This window comes from Chrysochloris asiatica, unplaced genomic scaffold (genome assembly GCF_000296735.1).
Source record: "Chrysochloris asiatica unplaced genomic scaffold, ChrAsi1.0 scaffold00048, whole genome shotgun sequence".
Lineage (NCBI taxonomy): Eukaryota > Metazoa > Chordata > Mammalia > Afrosoricida > Chrysochloridae > Chrysochloris > Chrysochloris asiatica.
Window position 1 is genome coordinate 73,649 of NW_006408566.1, and position 16,633 is coordinate 90,281.

Sequence of the window (16,633 nt, forward strand, 5' to 3'; positions counted from 1 at the left end):
TAAAAAAATGTAGAAAATATTGAAGTTTTCATAGACTTCATTTTGCTTGGATCCACAATCAACACACAAAGAATCAGCAATCAAGAAATTTGTATTAGACTAATTAGACAGATTGCAAAAGACCTCTTTAGCATGTTAAAGATTAAAGATATCAGTTTGAGGACTAAGCTGTGCCTAATCTAAGCCATGGTATTTTCAATTGCCTCATATGCATGTGAAAGTTGCACAATGAATAAGGAAGACCATAGAAGAATCGATGCACTTAATTTATGGTGTTGGAGAAGAATATTAAAAGTACATGACTGTGTTGGGAGAAACCCAATGCCAGAATGCTCCTTAGAAGTGTTTTTGGGGCCACATCACTTCTCATTCTTTGGACATGCTGTCAGGAAGGATGGATCGCTAGAGAAGGACATCATGCTTGATAGATTGGTGGATCAATGAAAAAGAGTACGATCACCAATGAAACGGAATGACACCGTGGCAGCAACAATGGGCTCAAACATAACAATAATTGTGAGTATGGTATAGGACTAGGCAGTGTTTTGTGCAGTTTTGCTTAGGGTCGCGTTGAGTTGGAACTGATTTCATGGCACCTAACAACAACAACAACGTAGTCCAGATGATGACACTGAGATTTAGAGACCTTATATATGATGATATATATTTTTTAAATGCCCTTGCCCAGTGGTATTTAAGAAATAGTGTAATGTAACCAGAATTCAAATCCAGGTATACTTGACTCCAAATCACCTTGCCTTTTCTTTAGAATAATATTATAGCTAGAGAATTATAAGGTATGGGTGCCAATATTTATCTTTACAACCAGTTGCTTTTTAGTCAGTTCAGCACTTAACAAACACAACAACTCATGGTAACTTCATGTTACCATGTAACTTGAACAGTAACAGTAGAACTGTATTCTCCATGGGGTCTTCAATGGTTATGATCTTTTGGAAGTAAATCACCAGGTCTTTCTCCAAGGTGATTCTAGGTGGATTCCAACTGCCAACCTTTTGATTAGCAGCTGAGAGCTTTAACTATTTGCACAGACTTTTCTGCATCCCTCCAAACCCTGTATTTCCCCCCACTTACTCCTCCTTGTCTGTGACAGGTAAACAAAATCAACACTGTTAGAGTAACATTCTATGGAAATGCAGTTAACATAGCCAGAGGAAAGTTGATTCTATTGTAGGTATATCTCCCTCAAGAATTTGAGAAACTTGAGCCAACCTCTGTATTTCTGATGGTACAAATGATTAAATACTGAACTACTCTGCCAATTGAAATGTTGGCAGTTGGAACCCACACAGAGGCATCTTAGAAGAAAAGCACAGTGATCTCTCTTCAAAAGGCCAGTCTTGAAAACCTGATGGAGTGTAATTCTAGCTTTGTCATGCATGATTTGGATTTAACTCCACGGCAACTGGTTTGTTTGTTTTTCACTCCTAATTGCACATTAAAAACAAAACCAAAAAAGCAACAGTTGCTGCTGAGTGGGCTCTGAATCTTGACAACCCTAGAACTGCACTCCATAGGGCTTTCAAGGTTGTGGCTTTTTGGGAAACTATCTCCAGGGTTTTCTTCTAAGGTGCCTCTGAATGGGTTCAGACCTCCAACCCTTAAGTTAGTAGTTCAGTGCTTATCCATAACAAGGATTGTAACTACATGTGTATTAGAGTAGAACTCTGCAGGGTGTTCAATAACTGACTTTTCAGAAGTAGATTGCAAGGTCTTTCTTTCGATGCACCCCTGGGTGGATTGAGTAGCTAAATCATGCAGGAATGCCACTTGGACAGTAAGAACTGCTAGAATGCAACCTGGATCTCATCTTCAAAACAGAACTGAGACGGTGGGTTATGTGATGAGGGGTAAGGCACAGAGGTTGTTTGTTTCTTGTTAAGTGTCATCGAGTTGGTTCTGACCCATTGACCCTGTATAGGGTTTACAAAGAGTTTTAGCTGCCAACCTTGTGACTAGTAGTTCAGTGCTTATTCTATAGCACCCAAGGCACAAGAGTAGAAAAGATAAAGATCTAAGAAAATGGATATTCATAGACAACAAGCATCCTTCTCAAATATCTCTGTTCACAGGAAATCTGTGCCACATCTTTTAACTTCACATCTCCTATTCTTTCCACTGTCCCAGTGCTAATTTTCCATCTTCCCATTATAGATCTTTCTCTTTCATTCTCTGTCTCATTCTTTCTCTTTCTTTTATCTATCTCCCTTATGGTTTGGATATTTTTAATGCCAAATCAAAAATGAGGTAACCATTCTTAATTGACTGCTTATAGTATCATATCTTTCAGTGATATTTTTTTAAATAAGAATAAAATGTTAATATTTCCCCATCACAGTTAAAGAATTATTAATGTCGCCCACCACAAATTATAGATATCATTATTAGTCCTATTGGCACTAAATAGAAATGGTTGACCAGTGACAACTGAGCTCAAAAACTAGAACTTATTTTTTTACCATGTTTTAGCACTATTTGTTAGGACCATAGTTAAGAGACTATGTCTAGCATTTATGGGAAATAATCATACATCTTTCTTAGCAAAGAACGTTCAGAAAAATTTACTTTAAAAGACATTTCTTCCTCTAGAACAAAGCTTTCTTTGATATTCAAGGCATTAGTTAGTTAGCAATTACTAGAACCTGAGGAAAATTTTCCACTGAAATAGATATACCAAAGCAATGCATAAAAACAATGGGAAGGTTAAACATAAAAGTGATAGCAGTCATCTATGTAGAGAATTTAGAGAAAGTCCTATGGAGTTGTCATCGTCACTCTGTTTTTTAATAACAACATATAATTGAAGAGAGCAAACATTTGACTTCTGGGGTTGTTTCAGCTTAATTTGAAGTATGTTTAGTTTTAACATTTGAGGCCAACTCAATAATGACTTATTACTGATGTTTTCAAACTAATGCTCAGATGTATTCAGTTTATAGATTGTACTTTATCTTCCTCCTTAAAGTATTGAAATTAAAAAAAAATATATATTGATGCCTAAATTAGAAGCATATCAATTTGCTTTTCTATGTCATTTCTCCTAACCAACTGATCAATGCAGGCAAAAGCATTTAACTAAGTTATAGAATAAATGTCCCCATTCAAGTGAGGTTCTACCAAAACCCCTTAAAGTTTAGAGAAACGTATGACTGAGATGCTTAAGAACACTGACTTGAAAAACTTACATTTTATTCATATAACTGTAAAAATAGCTTGACGGTGAACTTGTCAATACATGTGGGAATAAATTGTGTCTTATTTATTTTTAATTTATATCCTTAGTATCTGGCTTAGATAATATGTTTAGTATGTGAGAGACTGAATACGTAATGATATATTGAATCAGCGCTGGGCTGCAAACCACAAGGTCAGCAGTTCAAACCTACCAGCTCCTCCTTGGAAACCTGATCCAGGGTCTCAATGAGTCAGAATCAAATCAACAGCATACAGCAACAAACAACAGTCTTCCTAACAATGAGTCCTGGCAGCACAGTGGTTAAGTATTGAAAGGTTAATGAGTTGAACCTACCAGCAACTCTCTTTGTGGGAGAAAGATGCGACAGTCTGCTTCTGTAAAAACTGCAGCCTTGGAAACCTTATGAGGCAGTTCTGTTCTGTCCTGTATAAGGTTGCTATGAAGAATGGTCTTATCAGCAATGAATTTGGTTTGGTAATTGTCCTAGGGAGAGAAAAGATCCCAAATTCAAATATATTTTATATAGAACTCCTTACTATGTCTTAAATAAGACAAAGATAAATCATCTAGATGAGGGAAAACATCACTGAGGCCGTAATGTTATACAGAGGATTTATGTCCACGTTGCTAAGTATTGTTGTTGTTGTCATGTGCCATTGAGTTGGAACCGACTCATAGCGACTCCATGCACAGCAGAATGAAACAACATTCGATCCTGGGCCAATCTCACTACCGCTGCCACACTTGAGTCCATCAATGATGCCACCTGGCTGATCCATCTCGTTGGGGGTCTTCCTCTTTTTCTCTGACCCTCCACCCTACCCAGCATGACATCCTTCTCGCTGGAGAAGGACTGTTTCCTCTGGACAAAATGTCCAAAGTAGGAGAGACGAAGCTTAGCCATGCTGGCCTCCAAGGAGCACTCTGACTGCACTTCTTCCAAAACAGATCTATTGGTTGTTTTGGCAGTCCATGGCACTTTCAGTAATCTCCTCCAATACCACAACTCAAAGGCATCAATTCTTCTATGATCCTCCTTATTCACTGTCCAGCTTTCGCATCCATATGAGGCTATTGAAAACACAATGGCCTGGGTGGCGCATCCTAGTCCTCAAGCTGACATCTCTGCTCTTCAACACTTTAAAAAGTTCCTGTGCAGCAGATTTGCCTAGTGCAATACGTCGTCTGATCTCTTGACTGCTACTTCCGCGAGTGTTGATAGTTGATCCAAGAAGAATGAAGTCCTTGACAACTTCAATCTTTTCTCCATTGATAAGAATGTTGTTTATTGGTCCAGTGGTGAGGATCTTTGTTTTCTTGACATTGAGATGCAATCCATATCTAAGGCTGTGCTCTTTAATCTTCATAAGTAAATGTTTCAAGTCCTCTTCACTTTCAGCGATCAAGGTTGTATCATCTGCATATCGCAGGTTGTTAATGAGTCTTCCTCCAATCCTGATGCCACACTTTTCTTCATAGAACCCAGCTTCTCGTATTATTTGCTCAGCATACAGGTTGAATAAGTATGGTGAAAGAATACAACCCTGTCTCACACCTTTCCCAATTTTAAAACATTCAGTGTTCCCATGTTCTGTTTGAACAACTGCTTCTTGGTCTAGGTACAGATTTGGTCTAGGTACAAATTTCCTATTTGATTTCTATGTGTTCCATCTGCTAAGTACACAACATAGAAAACAAAGGATATCTGTCATAATATCATGATTGGTGGCAGATCAATTCATCATTGGCACTAATTGGTGACAAATCAATTCATCACAGCACTAATGAAGCAGGTAAGGGAGCATTATTGGGACATGTACACTCTTACAGATTACAAAAGCTCACAGGATTAGGTCTGGTGCCCTCCAACTAATTTTGTTCAGGGTGTGAGTCATGACCATGGGGTAGAGGTACACAATTTCCATTAAGGGCATGCTTAGGTAAGTGTCTGAGCTGGCTAGGGGAGTGCTTGCTGTTGTTGTTGTTAGGTACTGTTGAGTCGGTTCCAACCCATAGTGACCCCGATGCACAACAGAACGAAACACCACCCAGTCCTGCACCATCCTCAAAATCACTGCTACACTTGAACCCGTTGCTGCTGCCACTGTGCCAATGCTTCTCATTGGGAGTCTCCCTCTTTTTCACTGACCCTTCACTTTACCTAGCATGATGTCCTTCAATGTACAAGAGATGAAATCTGACTATCTTAGCTTCTATGAAGCATCTTGGTTGCACTTCCTTAAACCCAGATTTGTTTGTTCTTTTAGCAATTCATGGAACCGTTAATATTCTTTCCCAACACCATAAATCAAATGCATCAATTTTTCTACAGTCATCATTAACCACACTACAACATTCACATGCCTATGAAGCTACTAAAAATACCATGGCTTGGGTCAAGTGAACCTTAGTCATCACATTGACTTCTTTGCTCTTTAACACTTTAAAGAGGTCTTGTGGAGGTTGAATTTCTGTCAAGACTCAAAATAATTTAAAGTTCACATTGTAAAATGTATCCCTCTACAAACCAAGGGCATATTGTTTAAGCTTTAGTATAGATCTCTAAGCTAAAAGAACAGAAACAACTAAATATGAAGTAGAGAAAAGTCTTCTCTGCATATAGTCAGTCATGAGACACATGCAGGTGACAGTATATGTGCGTGAACACACACACACACTGATGACTGATTTTGAATCTGAAGACCTATGATTAGGAATCAGCTCTGCTAATTACTTGAGAGAGCTGCTTAATCTCAATTGTTTGCCCTCATTGGTAGTGCAGGAATAACAGCAACTATTTTAAAAAATATGTTTTAGGAATTAAATAAATAATATCTGTGAAAGCACTCTGACTTTGTAAACTGAAAAGAGTTATACAAATGTAAGCATAATAATTTTATGAATGCATCATTTCAAATTATGATCTATATCACAGTAGTTATAAGAGAGTCACACAAATTAGGAAATGTACAGTATGTATGTATCAAATTTTATGGATTTAGGCATACCATGAATAATAACAATGAATTTTCAGAATTTTGTAAAATTCTATATATAGTGGTATCATTGATATTGGGTTTATTTCCAAGGTTTATCATATGTCCAACTACCTTCAGAATTAGCTGAACACTAGTAACAGAGGAAGTTTAGAATAGTTACAAAAATTAGCAGGGTCACAAGAAACTGCAGGCAATTAAGAGCCTCCATTTGGGCCTAAGAATGAAGGAAATCAAGTAAGGTGGAAGAAACTGAGTACTCTGAGAATGAATATATCTGCTGAAAGCAGCGATGTAAGTTGTTGTTAAATGGCATCAAGTTGTTTGTGACTCATAGTGATCCTGTATTTCCTAGTGTTTCCTAGGAGTAGCTGTTGAGTTTGAACCACAGACGGTGCGGTTCAAACCAACCTTGTGATTCAGTGCCTATCCTACATCACCACATTAGGACTCAGGGATGTAAGAGTGCCTGGAAAATCTGTAGGACTTTCACACTGGTGGAGAACTAGGCTATGTACTCATCATAGGCGATCTGCCAAAATACACAGTCTACAATAGTCCAAGCTCAAGGAACTTGGACTATACTGTAGTCTCCCAATCCTCACAGCCCAATAGTACTTCAAATAATGAGTGGGAAAGGCCCAGAGGGGGCAGCGGTTCTGAACTTTTTGGGAGCCCGTGGAAGAGAACATCACTGGGTTTCTGAAGGCTTGTTTACATACTGACTGCCTGATGGGATCTGTTGCAGCTGGATACCGGAAAAGAAATATATATTTGAATCTCAAAACACTCTGTTAAATGGCATTTATAGCCAGTCATATGAGGCTCTTGGTGAATAAAAATCATGAGAAAGGAATATTGTTGTTTCTCAAATCTGTAAAAAATAGTAGCAACAAAGATCTCTGGCCTTCCCATAACTGTGTGAAAGTTTTGGAACATACAAGTTGAAATATTTATATGATTCAGTACCTTACACTGTTAAATACACTGGGTTTTTTGTTTTGTTTTGTTTGTTTTTTTGTTTGTTTGTTTTTTAGCTTGAATGATTTTAACCATAAATATTATCATACTATTTACTAGGTCAACAATATCAGTAGGATATCTCTCAGGGCATTGAATTTGTTGACTAATACAATACTTCAAAGTGTGGTCCAGGAATACCTGGGAAGTATCCAAGACCCTCTCAGGGAGTCTATAGGTCAAAACTAAGTAAATAATATGAGGGGACTTCAAAATGTTCATGGAAAAACCCTATTGTTTTTTAATTCCATTTTTCCACAAATTTTTTGAAGTACCCTCTGGCATGGCATTGAAGGATCATCACTTGACTGCAAACCACAAGGTGGACAGTTTAAACCCACCATCTGCTGCTTGGAAACCCTATTCAGGGTCGCTATGAATCAGAAACAAATCGACAGTACTTAACAACAACAACATAATTCTAAAATGTTATTTTTCATGTCTTCTCATTACCCCTTGAGTCAACATTGATATTTTCAGAGTCTAGATGAAATGTGATAGCACAAGAAATTAAATGCAGAAAAGGTGTGAGACTACAGCTGTATTTCTTACCCATCAAAGAGATTTATAAAAATATTAGGCATTGCCACTTTCTAAATATTTTGTTTTAAAAAATACAGTTAGTTTTTATTTAAAATGTTATTCATGTTAACACACAATGAATTTATTAGTTATTTTACATTAAAAATTCTGCATTTAAATTTTTAATATGGAACATAGCAATAAAGAAAGATAAACCACTGTAATCAAATCGATTTCTGATTCCTGCTGTTGTTTGTTGTTGTTGTTAAGTGCCGTGGAGTCAGTTCCGACTCATAGTGACCCTGCATAGGATTTCCGAGGCTGTAAATCTTTACGGGAGTAGAAAGCCTCATCTTTCTCCCGCAGAACAGCTGGTATTTCGAACTGCCAACCTTGAAGTTTGCAGCCCGATTCATAACCACTATGCTACCAGAGCGCCTTTTGTTGTTAAGTGCCGTTAAGTCAGTTACAACTCAGAGACCCTATATAGGGTATCCAAGGAGTGGCTGGTGGGTTTGAATCACCTACCTTGTGGCTAACAGTCTATTGCTTATCCTTCAGTGCTCCACCAAGACTCCAGAGGAACCTATATAGGGTTTCCAAGATTGTAAATCTCTATAAGAGCACACAACCTCATCCTTCTCCCTCCCAAAGAGTGGCAGGTATGCTTAAACCCCAGACCTGTGGTTATCCTAAAGCTCCAATACAGTAGGTTGTTGTAGTTAGGTGCCTCCAAGTCTGTTCTCTCATCGCACCCTATGCATAACTGAATGAAACAATGCACCATCCTCAAAACTGCTATTACATTTGAGCCCACTGTCACTGTCACTGTGTCAATCCATCTTGTTGGGGGTCTTCTTCTTTTTTCTTGACCCTCCACTTTATCAACCATGATATCCTTCTTCAAAGACTCCGACTTTCCTGACAACAGTCCAAAGATCAAGAGATGAAGTCTCACCACCCTCATTTCTAAAGCATTATGGCTGTACTGTAAGGAGAATCCAAGATGGATTTGTTTGTACTTCTGGCAACCCATGGTACTTCCAACATTCTTCATCAACACCATAATTCAAAGGCAACAAGTCTTCCTTATTCATTGTCTAACTTTCACATGCATAAGAGACACCTAAAAATACTATGAGTTGGGTCTAGCACACCTTAGTCCTCAAATTAAAATCTTTACTCCTGAATACTTTAAACAGGTGTTTTGCAGAAAATTTGTCTAATGTGGTGTATCCTTTGATTTCTAGACTTCAGCTTCCATGAATGTTGATTATGGATCCAAGCAAAATGAAGACTTTGATAACTTCCATTTATTATGATATCATTTATTGGTTCAGTTGTGAGGATTTTTGTTTTCTTTGTATTAAGGTGAAATCCATACTGAAGGTTGTAGTCTTTGATCTTCATTGGTTGGTATTTTAACTCCCTTTTGCTTCTAGAAAGAAAGATATGTCATCTGCATATTTCAAGTTGTTAATGAGTCTTCCTCCAATCCTAATGCCATTTGCTTCTTCATATAATCCAAATTCTCAGATTATTTGCTCAGTACAAAGAATGAATAAAACTGTTGAAAGGATATAACCCTGGTGTGCACCTTTACTGATTTTGCATCATTCCACATCCTCTTGCTCAGTTTGAATGGCTGCTTCTTGATCTATATACAGGTTCCTCATATTAAGTGTTCTGAAATACCCATTCTTCCAAATGCTATCCATACTATGTATGATCCACATAGTTGAATGCCTTTGAATAGTCAATAGAACACACATAAACTTCTTTCTGGTACTCTTTGCTTTCACCCAAGATCCATTTGACATTAGCAATGATATCTCTAGTTTCATGTTCTCTTCTGAATCCAGCTTGAATTTCTGGCAGCTCCTTGTCGATGCACTGCTGCTATTGAATTTAAATTATCTTTAGCAAAATTTTGCTTGCATGTGCTATTAATGATATTTTTCAGTGATTTCCACATTCCATTGGGTCACCTCTTTTGGAATGGGCACAGATATGTATCTCTTCCAACTAGTTGACCAAGTAGTTGTCTTCCAAATGTCTTGGCATAGGCAAATGTGAACCTCTAGTACTGCATTAGTTTGTTGAAACATTTCAATCTGTATTCTGTCAATTCCTGGAGCCTTGTCTTTCACCAAATCTTCAGCACAATTTGAATTTCTTCTTTCATTATCTTCAGTTTGTGATCATATGCAACCTCATGAAATGCTTGAGCATCAAGCAATTGTTTTTGGTATAGTTAGTTTATACCAAGATGAGTATTCCTTCCAGCTTCTTTTGATGTTTCCTGTATCATTCAATATTTTGCTCATAGAATCCTTCAGTATTTTAAGTCAAGACTTGCATTTTTCTTAGTTCTTTATGACTGAGAAATGCTGAGCATGTTCTTCCCTTTTGGTTTACTAACTTTGTACATTTCATTATAATATTTGACTTTGTCTTCTTGAGCTGCCATTTGAAATTTTCTGTTCAGATCTTTTATTTCCTCATTTCTTCCAGTAAATTTAGCATCTCTACAATAAAGAGCAAGTTTAAGACTCTTCTGTCATCCACCTTGGTCTTCTCTTTCTCTCCTGTGTTTTTAATGACAGTTTGCTTTCTTCTTATATGATGTTCTTGATGTCATCTCACAATTCTTCTGGTCTTCATCATCCGTATCCAGTCTTCATCATCTGTATCCAATACACCCAATCTGTTCTTGAGTTTGTCTCTAGATTCAGGTGGAATATATCCAAGGTCATATTTTGGCTCTCTTAAACTTGTTTTAATATTCATCAGCTTCTGTATGAACTTGCATGTGAGTAATTGCTGATCAGTTCCACATTTGGCCCCTAGCCTTTTGACTAATGATATTGAACCACATATGTACTCAATTTGATTACTATGTATCCCATCTGGGTAGGTCCACATGTATAGTCACAATTTATATAGTTACAAAAATGTATTTGCAATGAATAAGTCATTGATCTTGCAAAATCTGTCATGTGATCTCATGCATTTCTATCACCAAGACCATATTTTCCAACTATTGATCTCTCCTCTTTGATTCCAACTTTTGCATTTGAATCACCAGTAATTGTTAACGCATCTTGATTGAATTTTAATCAATTCAGACTGAAGAAGTTAATAGAAGTCTTCAATTTCATTATTACTAGCCTTAGTAGTTGGTGGGTAAATTTTAAGAATAGTTTTATTAACTAGTCTTCTGTGTAGGCATAGAGATAGTATCTTGTCCCAGATAGCATTGCACTTGAAGATACATATTAAGATGTTTTTTCTTTACAATGAATGTGTTGCAATTCCTTTTCACTTTGTTATTAGCTGCATAATAAGAATGATTCAAAATATTCAATATCAGTTCTTGACAGCTCACTAATGGCTAAGATTCATATATTTCACATCATTTTTGACAACTTCTAATTTTCCTAGATTCATACGTAGTACATTCCAAGTTCTGATTATTATTGTTATTGGCAGTTCTTTGTTCTTATTTTGAGTTGTGCTCCATTAGCAAATAAAGGTCCAGAAAGTTTTACTCTATCCACATCATTTAGGTCAACTCTACTTTGAGAAGGCAGCTCTTCCCCGGTCACATTTTGAATGCTTTCCAAATGACGGGGCTCATCTCCTGGCACTATATCAATGTTCTGCTATTCATAAGGCTTTTACTGGGTAACTATTCAGAAGTGGTTCACCTTTACTTCTTCTTAATTTGTCTTAGTCTGGAAGCTCTGTTGAAATCTGTCCACGCTTGGTGACCCTACTTCCTACTGATATTTAAAATACCATTTGCATAGCCATCAGAATCACAGCAACACACATACCACCTCAGTATGACAAACTGACAGTCAAGTGGAGGAGGATTCCCCTAGTAGTAGTATATAAACTAAGTAGTACTATATGAAATAAGTAGTAGTGTATAAACACAGTACTTTGTGGTTCTCAATACTTTTTAAGACAACAAAAGGATTTTGAAAATAATAAATTTGAGTTTGGACTATTCTATTACTCTGCCAGTTCCTGCAGAGGTAGAAGATTTGAGAATATTTTTAGATTTGTAGCTTTAAATAATAAACAACTTATCAGACCCAGCTGAACCTGAAGTACAGTATGAAACCTGCAGTGGGGTTTCTATAGAATTGTTGTTGTTGTTGTTAAGTGCCGTCGAGTCTGTTCCAACCCATAGTGACCCTGTACAGGGTTTCCAAGGCTGTAAATCTTTACCGGAGCAGAAATCTCATCTTTCTCCGGTGGAGCGGCTGGTAGTTTTGAACTGCTGACCTTAGGGTTTGCAGCCCAATTCGTAACCACTACGCTACCAGAGCGCCTATAGAATTAGTTTAGAATAAATTACATAAACTACAAAGATTATTCAGCAGAGTTCTGACAGTGACTTAAAATCACCCACACAGCTGTAACCATACATTGACAGAATATTCAAGAGATTCAAGGCAGTTTCAGAAGAGGACATGGAATGAGGGATATTATTGTTGATGTCAGATGGATCTTGGATGAAAGCAGAGAATACAAGATGTTTACCTATGCTTTATTGGCTATGCAGAGGCTTTTGATTGTGTGGAACATGACAAGCTATGGACAACAGTGTGGAGTATGAGTATTCCAGAACACTTAATTGTGTTCATGAGGAACCTGTACATAGACCAAGAGGCAGTTATTCAAACAGAACAAGGGAACACTGAATGGTTTAAAATTAGGAAAGGTGTGTGTCAGGGTTTTATTCTTTCGCCATACTTATTCAATCTGTAGACTGAACAAATAATCCAATAAGCTGAATTGTATGAAGAAAAATATGGCATCAGGATTTGAGGAAGACTCATTAACATTAAATATGCAGATGGTACAACCTTGCTTGCTGAAAGTGAAGAGGACTTAAAATACTTGCTGATGAAGATCAAAGACCACAACCTTCAGTATGGGTTGCACCTCAGTGTAAAGAAAACAAAAATCCTCACAATTGGACCAATAAAAAACATTCATATAAAAGGGAAAAAGATTGGAAGTTGTCAAAGAGTTTATTTTGCTTGGATCAACCATCAACACTCATGGAAGCAGCAGTCAAGAAATCAAACAATGGAACACAGAATACTGGCAAAGCTGGTTCAGGGGAAGGTCTAAGACCTCTGAACTATATATAAAGGAATATTGAGAAAATGCAAAGGCTTACATCCAGTGGAATTTGTAGCAGAAGCAAGAAAGTGGTGTTTTCTGATTTGAAGCTGCCAGCTGCTCCAGAAGCAACTATCTAGGTCACGACAGAGCAGGTGAAGGATCCGAGGAGCACTCCCAACACAGAGTTCTGACAGATCCTCAGAGATAAAGGTGTGGACAATGTTTTTTCCCTCTGTTCGTTGGTCTCTTTCTATCTGGGCACTTCCACTCTAGAGACTAGAGGGGGTGCCGGAGTGAATGAACACCTCTTCAACCCTGGGGGTTCTATTACACATGTGCAAGGATCTGCTTAACAAAGACCACTGCACACAGAATCTAAGAAGGAGGAAGACACTGCTTAAAACTGCACCGTCTCCCAAAACTGCTATAGCTGGCCCTGAAATGTTTATCACTAGAAAAAAAGTCCTGAATGGAGGTTGTGGGTGGTAGAGAGACTGACTAAAAAGGAAACAAGCCAAACATTAAATCATGAGTTACATCATAAGAACAAACAGTAGCATCTTGAAATTTCTCAGGCAGTTTTGAAGGCAAGAAGCCAAGAGAGGGGCATTAAAGTCATACTCATATTTTGTTACAGATTTCTTTTCTTTTTGTTTCCTTTTCTTTTCTTTTCTGTGATTATAGAGTGTAGGACCCAATCTGGTTTGAGTGTTTTTGGTGGGTTTTTTCTTTTTTTTCTGTTGCTGTTTTTGTTTTTTGGTCCCCCTTTTACCTTCATGAGGCTATTTCTCTCCCTACATTACTCAAGGATAAATGGCAATTGTGGTCATATAGCCAAGTTGCAATCACACTGTGTAAAATCCAACATCTAGGCAATAGCCAATACCAGCTGCTATATACCAGATAGACAGCTAACACCTGTTATAGCTACTCTGAGTTGAGTAATAAGAAAAGTGAAAAGGGAAGCCCATTTCCTGATCACATCCACCTGGAGACAATCAGAAAGCTCAATAATACATCAATATATATTCATCTAATTACTGTAAACATGCCTAATTATTGAAGATGCCAAAGAAACACCTGACATCTTAACACATGCCCAGAAACAAGGTAGAGCAAATGAGACAAATGAGCTGGAGATAGACTTAGACTGCCCATTGGAAGGAGAGCAGTCTTTGGGATAGCCTGAGAAAGAATTCAGGAGAATGACATTGAGGTGCATCCAAATGCTCCACAGAGGACTTGAGAAAAATAAAGAAGAAGTCACGAAAGCACTGTAAGAATAATCAAATAAGATAGACACAGCACTGGAAATAATTCAAAATATGCAAAGGAGATCCAATTGATTAATAATAAAATATCAGAAATGGACAATTCATTGAAAGGCAAAGGAGTAGAATTGAAGATATGGAAGCCAGAACCAGCGAGCTGGATGACAAATCTCTCAATACAGCTGAGAAAGAAGAGGAAGTAGAAAAAAGGATAAAAGCAAAAAGCTTAAGAAAGTTTAAGATTCATGTGGGACAGCATGAAGAAGAAGAATTTAAGAATTATTGACATGCCAGAACAGGAAGAATCACAGAAGTCCACAGATGAGATAGTTGAAGAACTGCTGGAATAAAATAGTCCTAACATTCTGAAAATAAAAAGATAAGCATTCAAGAAGCTCGATGAACCCCAGGAAAGATAAACCCAAAAAGAAACCCACCAAGCCCATATCATAATCTAGCTCTCCAAAATCAAAAATGAGGAGAGAATCCTGAAAGTAGCTAGGGAAAACAGAAGTATTACTTCCAAAGCCAAGCAAATCAGATTAAGCTTTGATCTCTCAGTAGAAATCATGCAGGCAAGAAGGCAATGGGACGATCTTTACAAAAACCTGAAAGAAAAGAAACTGACAACCAACAATCATCTATCCAGCAAAGTTGTCAATCAAATGCAATGGTGTAATAAAAATATTCTAGGATAAATAGAAATAAAGGATTTTGTCAAGGCCAATCCAGGGCTTCAAAACATCATAAAGAGAATTCCTTGGACTGAGAACCAATAGGAACAGACAAAAAACAGAGATTGACATACATGGCAGCATCACCTGGAACTCAATCGACAGATGGAAGAGTCCAGAAGAGAACAAAACTACAAGAACAAATTCAGAGGTTCTGGGAGGTCAGTTTATGATCAAAATAATTGCAATATGAAAGAAGGTAAAAATATAGGAACAGAGTTCCAGGTGGTGAGGAGCTCAGGTAGATTGCAAGATAAAATAGACTGTTTTAAATGGATGGAAAAGTTAATAGAATATAGGATAACCTCAAAGAAAATTAGCACTTCACAACATGTCAATGAAATAAAAATCCAAGAAGAGCATTAAAACTGAAGAAACTGACAAGAAAGAATACAAAAACTGAAAGTGGAAGAATGGATAGGAAAACAAGATCCTTCAATATGCTGTCTGCAAGAGACACACCTCATACACAAAGAAAACAGACTAAAAGTTAAAGGATGGGGAAAAATATACCAAGCTAATTGCAATAAAAAAAATGAGCAACAGTGGCCATACTAATCTCTGAAAAAAATCAACTTTTAAGGCAAAAACCAGCATAATAGATAAAGATGGACATTATCTCATGATTAAAAGATCAATTGAACAAGATGATATAACCATAATAAATATGCTATCAATGAAACAGCTCCAAAATATAAAAAGCAAACTCTAATAGATTTGAAGAAAGAAATACACAAATCTACAATAATAGTGAAAGATTTTAATACACCACTTTCAAAAAAGGATAGAACAATCAGAAAGAAACTCAACAAAGACACAGAGGAACTAAAATCACAATAAGTGAACTTGACCTTATAGATGTGTACAGAGCATTCAACCCAAAAACAGCACAATATACATGCTTTTCCAGTGGACATGGAACATTCTCCAGAATAGACCATGTGTTAGGCCACAAAGCAAGCCTACATAAATTTACAAAATACTACAAAGCATCTTTTCAGACCACAATGCTATAAAATTAGAAATCAAAAATAAGAAGACCAAGGGAATACAGTCAAATACATGGAAACTGAGTAACACCCCATTTAAAAGCTATTGGGTAATAGAAAAAATTAAATGTGAATTCTCAAAGTTCCTAGAATCAAATGAGAACGAAAACACAATATACCAAATTCTTTGGGACACTGCAAAAGCAGCGCTAAGAGGATATTTTATTGCAATAAATGCACACATCCAAAAAGAAGAAAGAACCAAAATCAACACATTAACATAACAATTCCAACAACTAGAAACTGACCAACAAAGCAAACCTATAACCAACAGAAGAAAGGAAATAATAAAAATTAGAGCAGAAATAAATGAGATAGAAAAACTGTAGAAAGAGTCAACAGAACAAGGAGCTTGTTCTTCTAAAGGATTATTAAAATTGACAAACCATTCGCAAACCTAACAAAAGTAAAGAGGGAAAGGACACAAATAGCATGCATAAGAAACCACATGGGTGATGACACAACAGAACCAATAGAAATAAAAAGGATAATAACAAAATACTACGAAGAGTTGTACTCCAATAAAGTTGAAAATCTAGAGGCGACTAATACACTTTGAGAAAAGCATGACCTACCTATCCGTACATTGAGAAGTATGAGTATTCCAGAACACTTAATTGTACTTCTAAGAAATCTGTACCTAGACCAAGAAGCAGTTGTTCGAACAGAACATGGGAAC